Raw genomic sequence first — 6,940 nt, 5'->3', positions numbered from 1 at the left:
AGAAGCTTTATGTGCAAGTGTGCATTACCCATAAGAGGCAATCCAAATACACGAAGCATGCAAAAAACCATTTAAAAGCCAAATGAATGAGGGAAACCTGGTTATAAGAAATAAAAAGATCCCTTAAGTGTGCAGGTATTCGTGGCTTTACTTGAAATCTTTAAATCTAGCTGTAATGTGATTGAAGGACTTACATGTGGGGAAAGAGTTCAGCTGACAAATTTGGTATGAACTATAGATGTTAGGAAGCTGTTGCTGGAAGACCTGGAATAATGATTTGCTATAATTATCCATTCAGGATGAAACACAAGATTGGAATTAAAATTTCAGTAACAGGTCTTTCAGTCTGGTTAGATTCCCAAGACAGCAGTAAGTAAAGAGGAGCCTGAACTACAGAGTTTGAGTATTAGGTATTGTAGAAAAAGTTACCATTGACTAAGACATTCATAGACAACACTACAAGCTGCTCTATCAGAGAACTGTGTGTTTAAAAAAGTTTGAAGGCCTAAAAAGTAAAAACATTGTTATGGAAAACATCAAGAACCTTCCCAAGAGACTGAAAATTGTATATCTTGATATATAAAATGATGGTTAGCACATTATAGGTAGCATAAATTAGATATGGAAGGATGGAGCACCCATTGTCCATGACTTTCTCCTCTCCTAGCCTGTCCAAATAGAATTACAAGTAGAAGCTAGATACCCTCCCACACCCTGCCTGTCCGTGGAGACCTCATCCAAATCCTGACTAGTAAGAGATTGGTTTGACCCCTGAAGCATGAAGTTTTTATCCCTTCCAAAACACCTCTTTTTTGCATTAATTGTAATAACTCTGGCTATTATTGTTATCCATACAAACAATTTCAGTTTCTATCGTGGTAGCATCCAACATATGCAAAGTGTTTTGAAAGTATAGTCAGATGGACTCTCTCCAAAGAGCTCATATTCTAATGCTAGTCATGGCACAATACGAGGCAGTTAAAATAGTAAGGGAAGACAGGAGTAGAGGCAGATGAAGGTTACAAAAGTAAGGCCACATGATTCATTAGTTATTATGCACATTTATTCTGACAAAACATATGTTGTCTAATGTGTACAAGACTGCCCGCAGCCCCCGCAAAGCCCCTTCAAGAGCACGGTGCCACCTTACACCTGCTGATCTATAGACTGCTGTTGTAGCCGTGTCGGTTCCAGGATATTAGATACAAGGTGGGTGAGGTAATATCTTTTATTGGACCAACGTCTGTTTGTGAGAGAGACAAGCTTTCGAGCTAAAGAGAGCTGAAGAACTCTGTGTAAGCTCAAAAGCTGGTATCTCTCACAACAGAAGGTCCACCCACCTTCTCTCTCTAAGCTGCTGTTCTAGTCCACTGTCCAGCCATCCTTCAATTTTGTCCAACCTTCCTTTCTACCCCTATCCTGACAACCTTTGGCCTCTCTTCACTTGGCAACTACAGGCAAATCATCCTATGAACCCTCCTCATGCTGCTTTGACTATCAATCTCCTTCCTTAGCACAAGTTCCCTTCCCTTCCCCTCACCCCTGCCTCCATTGCTCTCATGTCGCAGGCTCCCAGGGCACCAAAGGCTGTCACCATTCCTATCCCCTGCATCCCACTACAGTGAAAAGACAGCTGGCAATGTCTCTCAGGCAGAGCTCACCCTCACGAGGTGCAAGGAGAGGCATTCCTGATTCATGTGGTGCCAAGGGGAGCCACTTGGTCCTTCTCTTGTCTGATCCCTCCCCTCATGAGGCGGTTATCACAGAAAAAACTGCAAAATCTCAGGCTCTAGTTCAGCTATAAAGCAGCAGGAGGGGAACTTGTTCTTTGGGCAAGGTTTCTGCCACCTGCCGCCTTACCATGCAGGTGCCTGGGTCCCGGCTGGGGGACAGGGGATTACCCCAGCAGAGTCCTCTGCCCTGTGCTGCACTGACGCATCTGTGCTTGCTGCTAGTGAAATTTCTGGCTTCTAACAGGCTGTCCCTCACCTCTGTGATACTATGATCCTAAATTATCCTGACATATTACCAGAAAAACAGACTGGGAAAAGAAATAGCAAATGGTCAGAGCCAACAAAGTCGGAGGAAATGTCCAAGAGCAGCAGTCTGTAAATATGCCTTTGGCTGTGGCACCTGTAAGAAATTTGTTTAAGTGGCACATGCAAAAAGTAAGAAAAATCCACTGCACACTAATTTTCTTTTTTTTTCATCTTAAAATCTGTCATAATTAAAAGGGGAACGTGTGCTTGACCGGTTAGCAATGGGATGGTTTGGTTGTTTTCATTTTATAAATTTCTCTTGAGGCAGAATTTTTATGAGTGATCTGCTTCTTTATTTAGGGTAATATTCTAGAAGCAATGATGCAGATCAGTTTGTTTTGGCTTTGGCAGTTCAAATATGTCTCAGTCCTTGCAGTTTAAATAGGACCCGGGGAATTGTTTATATTAGCAATTCCAAGCAATACCTCTGATGCATCCTGGGAATTTATTTAAAGTATAACTTAAACGGTAAAATGATATTACTGAAAAAAAATACTTTTAAGAAAAGCAGAGTAATTATATGTGGCGGCTTTATGGATGGAATATAATGTGATTAGTAAACTATTGCGGTTTGCAGTAATTAAGGGTTTATGTTATTTAAATATTCACTAAAGTTGGTAGAACATAAGGTGCACGTTTTTTATTTATATTAGACCAGAGGTTCTCAAACTGTGATCAGTGGACCACCAGTGGTCCACGAGCTCCATTCAGATGGTTCGCGGATAGTTCCCTCTAAGGTGTGTGCCTGGGTGGCCGCACACGAGAGAATGAAGGGCCACCCACCAAATTAGTGGAGCTGAGCAGGCATGGCTTCACTAATGAGGTGCCTGGACCCTGGAGAAGACGCCCATGTAAGGTGAGGTGGTGGCCTTGGGGGGAATAAGGGGTAGGTGGGAGGGGGCAGTGGGGCAAGAAGAGGGGGTCAGGGAAATTTGGGACCTGCAGGGCTGTAGCGGCCAGAGAAAGAGGCAACTTTCCCCAGCTCCAGGGCTGCAGCTGCCAGGGAGAGACGGCCCTCCTTCCCAGCCTCAGCTCGGGGGCTGCTGCAGTGGGGGAGAGAGGGAAAGACCCCCCTCCTTCCGAGCCCCAGCTTAAGGGCTGCCACGGCAGGGGAAGGAGGGCACATCCATTGCATTAGAAAGGTAAGACTACTGATATTAAAATATGAGTTGTGTGCTTTTATTTGTAGAACAAAAAACATTTATGATTACAGTTTTTGTATATAGCACTTTTATCCAACGGCCTTTACAATACTTAGCTAACAATATAAACAACATTTGGAAAGATCATTAAGTGGTCTGCTGAGGCCCTCAGCAATTTTCAAGTGGTCCGTGGAAAAAAAAGTTTGTGAACCACTGTATTAGACAATTTTTTCTTAGTTAGCATTTTACAGAAGGTGTAAATTCTGGAAATCAGAAAATACTAATCAACACTGATCTGTAGCATTTTAGTATGTGGGCATTTATATTTTAAGAAGTGAAGCAGTATCTATATCTGGGATTTTCAAAAACGCCTAAGTGAGTTAGGTGCCCGAATTCCACAGATGCAATGGAAATTTTGCATCTAATTTCCTGGGGCTGCGTAAAAAAATCCCAATCTATAAAGTACAATTTTCTGGGCAACTTTTTTTCCAGGTTACTTTGTATTGAATGGATCATATTCTGATCATATATTTAGATTTTTAGAGGGGTTATTCTAGATTTACACTGGTTAACTGAGATCAGAATCTAACCCACTACAAGTCTGATGCAAAGTCCATTGAAATTAGTGGAAAGACTCCCACTGACTTCAATGGGCATTGAATCAGGCCCTTTGTGCAGCACTTCTGGTTGTAAACCCATTGTGCACCCCATATAAGAGTGATTAGGAGCAATGGGAAGCTGACCATCCAGGCTTGAGACACAAGCAATTCTATGGCACATTTCTATTATAAACTAATATTTATCCCCATTACTGTCACAGTTTCTTCCAGTAAATATTGAGTTCAACCCTAATTCAAAGGCTCTACTTTTGAGGCAAGCCTGAAACAGATGGAGATTTTGGAGAAAACAGGAACATTTACTGCACCATAAAATATGCATTATTCTTTGTCCAGTGTTACACTAGGCTACTTTTCCTAATAACACAAAGAACCTCTTTCTATTGTCTAGACAGTTTCAACTCTTTCCACTAATTTGTGAACTGAGTATGAAGGCTTTTCTCTCTCACCATCAGAAGTTGGTCCAATAAAAGATATTACCTCACTCAGTTTATCACACACACACACATAAACGCACACACAAAGCTATATGCATAGTCACCATGTTGCTTTAGAGCTTTGGTACTATACATATATTAATGTAAGTTTATTGCACAGTATGATGAATATTTGGGACGCACAGTTCAACTTCTATGAATCTAACCTCTGGAATGAAGATAAACATTTCACTTTGAGGCTCAATTGGTCTCACATAGAAATGTTTAACACCAGCACTGAGTGAAGAGAAATCTAGCTTTCTCCCTCCTCTTGCCCAGGGTGAATTTATAGATACCAGAAATTTCCAGTTAAAGAATTTAGTTTTCAACAGTTTACAATGCAGCTATTCGTTGCCAATTTGTTTCACCATAGAATTGAATCCAGTGTAACTGAAGACATTTCTGCCTTTGTATCTGCAGGTCTATTAACTTAGGGCAATTACTCTGCAAACAGGTGACAACTCTTCTATGGGAGTTATTGAATTCTAATGCTGAAAACAGTGCACCAATAATGAAAGGTCAGTAGAAGAACACAACAGAGCAGCTTCACTCTGACTGTTCCTGTGAGATGGCTAAGAAGTACATCAAATGAATTATTTGTAAGGGAAAATAAATGTTTGATATTACCTGAGAGATTCTTTAGGCCTGGAATTCTTGGAGATCAATTTTCAGTAGTATTTAATTTTTCTGTTTGGGGGAAAATTAGAAAGATGAACTACTAATTGATGGGTCAATTTAGCTGGGGAGGGATTATTGAGATGTCTTTGTGGAATTTATTGACCTTTACAAGAACTCCCATCTAATTAGCAACCTGGATTAGAAAATGCTCACGCAACCCCTTCTCATCTTTTATTCATTCAGCTTTGTTCGACTGAATAACTTGTGCTCCTCAAATACCTATAGTATTGACTGGCTGTCTCAGGATTTGAGAACATGGTTCATTTTGACAAAAAACTATTATGGTATGTCTTGGCTATATTTGACCTAGTTGTTGGCGAAGTGCAGGTTGTTCAATGAGATGGTAAAAAAAAACCCAACAACAACCCAAAACATAAGACACACCATTCCAGGGGCGGGTTGGCAATGAATGGAGAGATTTGTTTTCCATCATTCACCATTCTGAGTTCTGCAGGACAGGCTGGTATGAAGTGTAAATGTTACTGTGCCTCAAAGAAGTGAAGAAAAAAAATGAAGAGATCTTATAATCTTACCTTTGTCTTAGGGCCAAACCTGATCTCTGTGCACAACCCAAGCCAGACTACGTGCAGAGAAAGTACATTGGAGGTTAGGGGAAACAGAATCCCAGCCCACAGAGAAGGCATAGAAAACCCTTCTAGCCTCTTTGTGGCTGCTATTACAGCTCCAGGCATGGAGTAATGCCCCAAGCCTCATACTTAAGCCTTACAAAGGGTGTTAAGCTATTGGACTCATGTAGTTGTGGACCAACTGAACAGACTCCCCCCCACCCACTTCCCCTGCATGACCCTTAAATCCCCTGAGTCCAACATTAAGTGTGCATGAAACTGGGCTATGTATCTCCTGCCCCTTCCATGTGCTAGTTTCACAGTGTTCGTTCAGGGCTTTCTGCAGCCTTTACTTGAGCTAGAGGATTTTGCCCTCAAGTAATATGTTAACTCATTTTTTTACCCTGCACAACAAAAAACAAATGGTCTGAGCTTTGTGTATTTCTAACACACATTTTATAATGAAATCACAGCATAATCCCCAAACAGTCACACCGTCTGTCAAATCTGCCCTCAGATACAGGCACACAACTGCCATTGAAATCAACAGGAAATGTGCCTGTGTATCTGAGGGCAAAACATGACCCCTTGACAATTATTTGCAGACAGGAAAACAGTGCACAAAACAGCCTCTTTTTAAGGAGCAAACATGCTTCTTCAAGAACATTGATTGTAGCTTGTCAGAAACTGAGGATAAAACAGAAAATCCCATGAGTAGCTATTATTTATGGACAAGGTCTTGAAGAGAAAAAAGATTTATTCAGTTTGAAAACCTTCATAGCTTTAATAGTCCACTGTAGAATGTTGCATTGGTCCTTTTTTTCCTGAATATTTTTTAGATCTTTATTTTATTTGTATTATTTGTATTCTTTTTTCCCCTCATATGTAGCACAACACAGCTTTGGTCATGTTGCCTCTTTTGTTTATTGTCACATCAGTAGTGAAAATTGGGTTTATTAAATTACATTTCCTCTGATGGCTGGATGACTGCCCTTGCAGCAACAGAAATAAATATATTGGGAGAATCATCACACATTAGCAGAGGCTATTAATTTTTATTACAAAATTATCAAAATCACCCCAGGGTGCTGGAACAATTTGTATAGTGGGGGTGTTGAGAGCCACTGAACCAAACTGTAAACCCTGGATTTAATGGAAATCACTTCAAGCCAAGGGTGTGGCAGCGCCCCCCGCACTCTGAGTGCCAGCACCTCTGAAATCACCAAAGTTGTGGAGTTTAACAGCAACAAAAATGGGGCTTCGAATCTGGAGAGAATTTTCCACCAGTTAGAACAGCTTTAAGGAAGGTCAAATGTTGCGTCTAACCAGTTTGGCAGTATCCTATCAACATTTAGAATTTGATCCTTCAAACCTTTATGCACATGAATAGTCCTATCAAACTCAATGGGACTACTGACAGGA

The sequence above is a fragment of the Natator depressus genome, chromosome 1 (genome assembly GCF_965152275.1).
Source record: "Natator depressus isolate rNatDep1 chromosome 1, rNatDep2.hap1, whole genome shotgun sequence".
Lineage (NCBI taxonomy): Eukaryota > Metazoa > Chordata > Testudines > Cheloniidae > Natator > Natator depressus.
The sequence above is the reverse complement of the archived record's forward strand: the minus strand, read 5'-3'. Positions refer to the sequence as shown.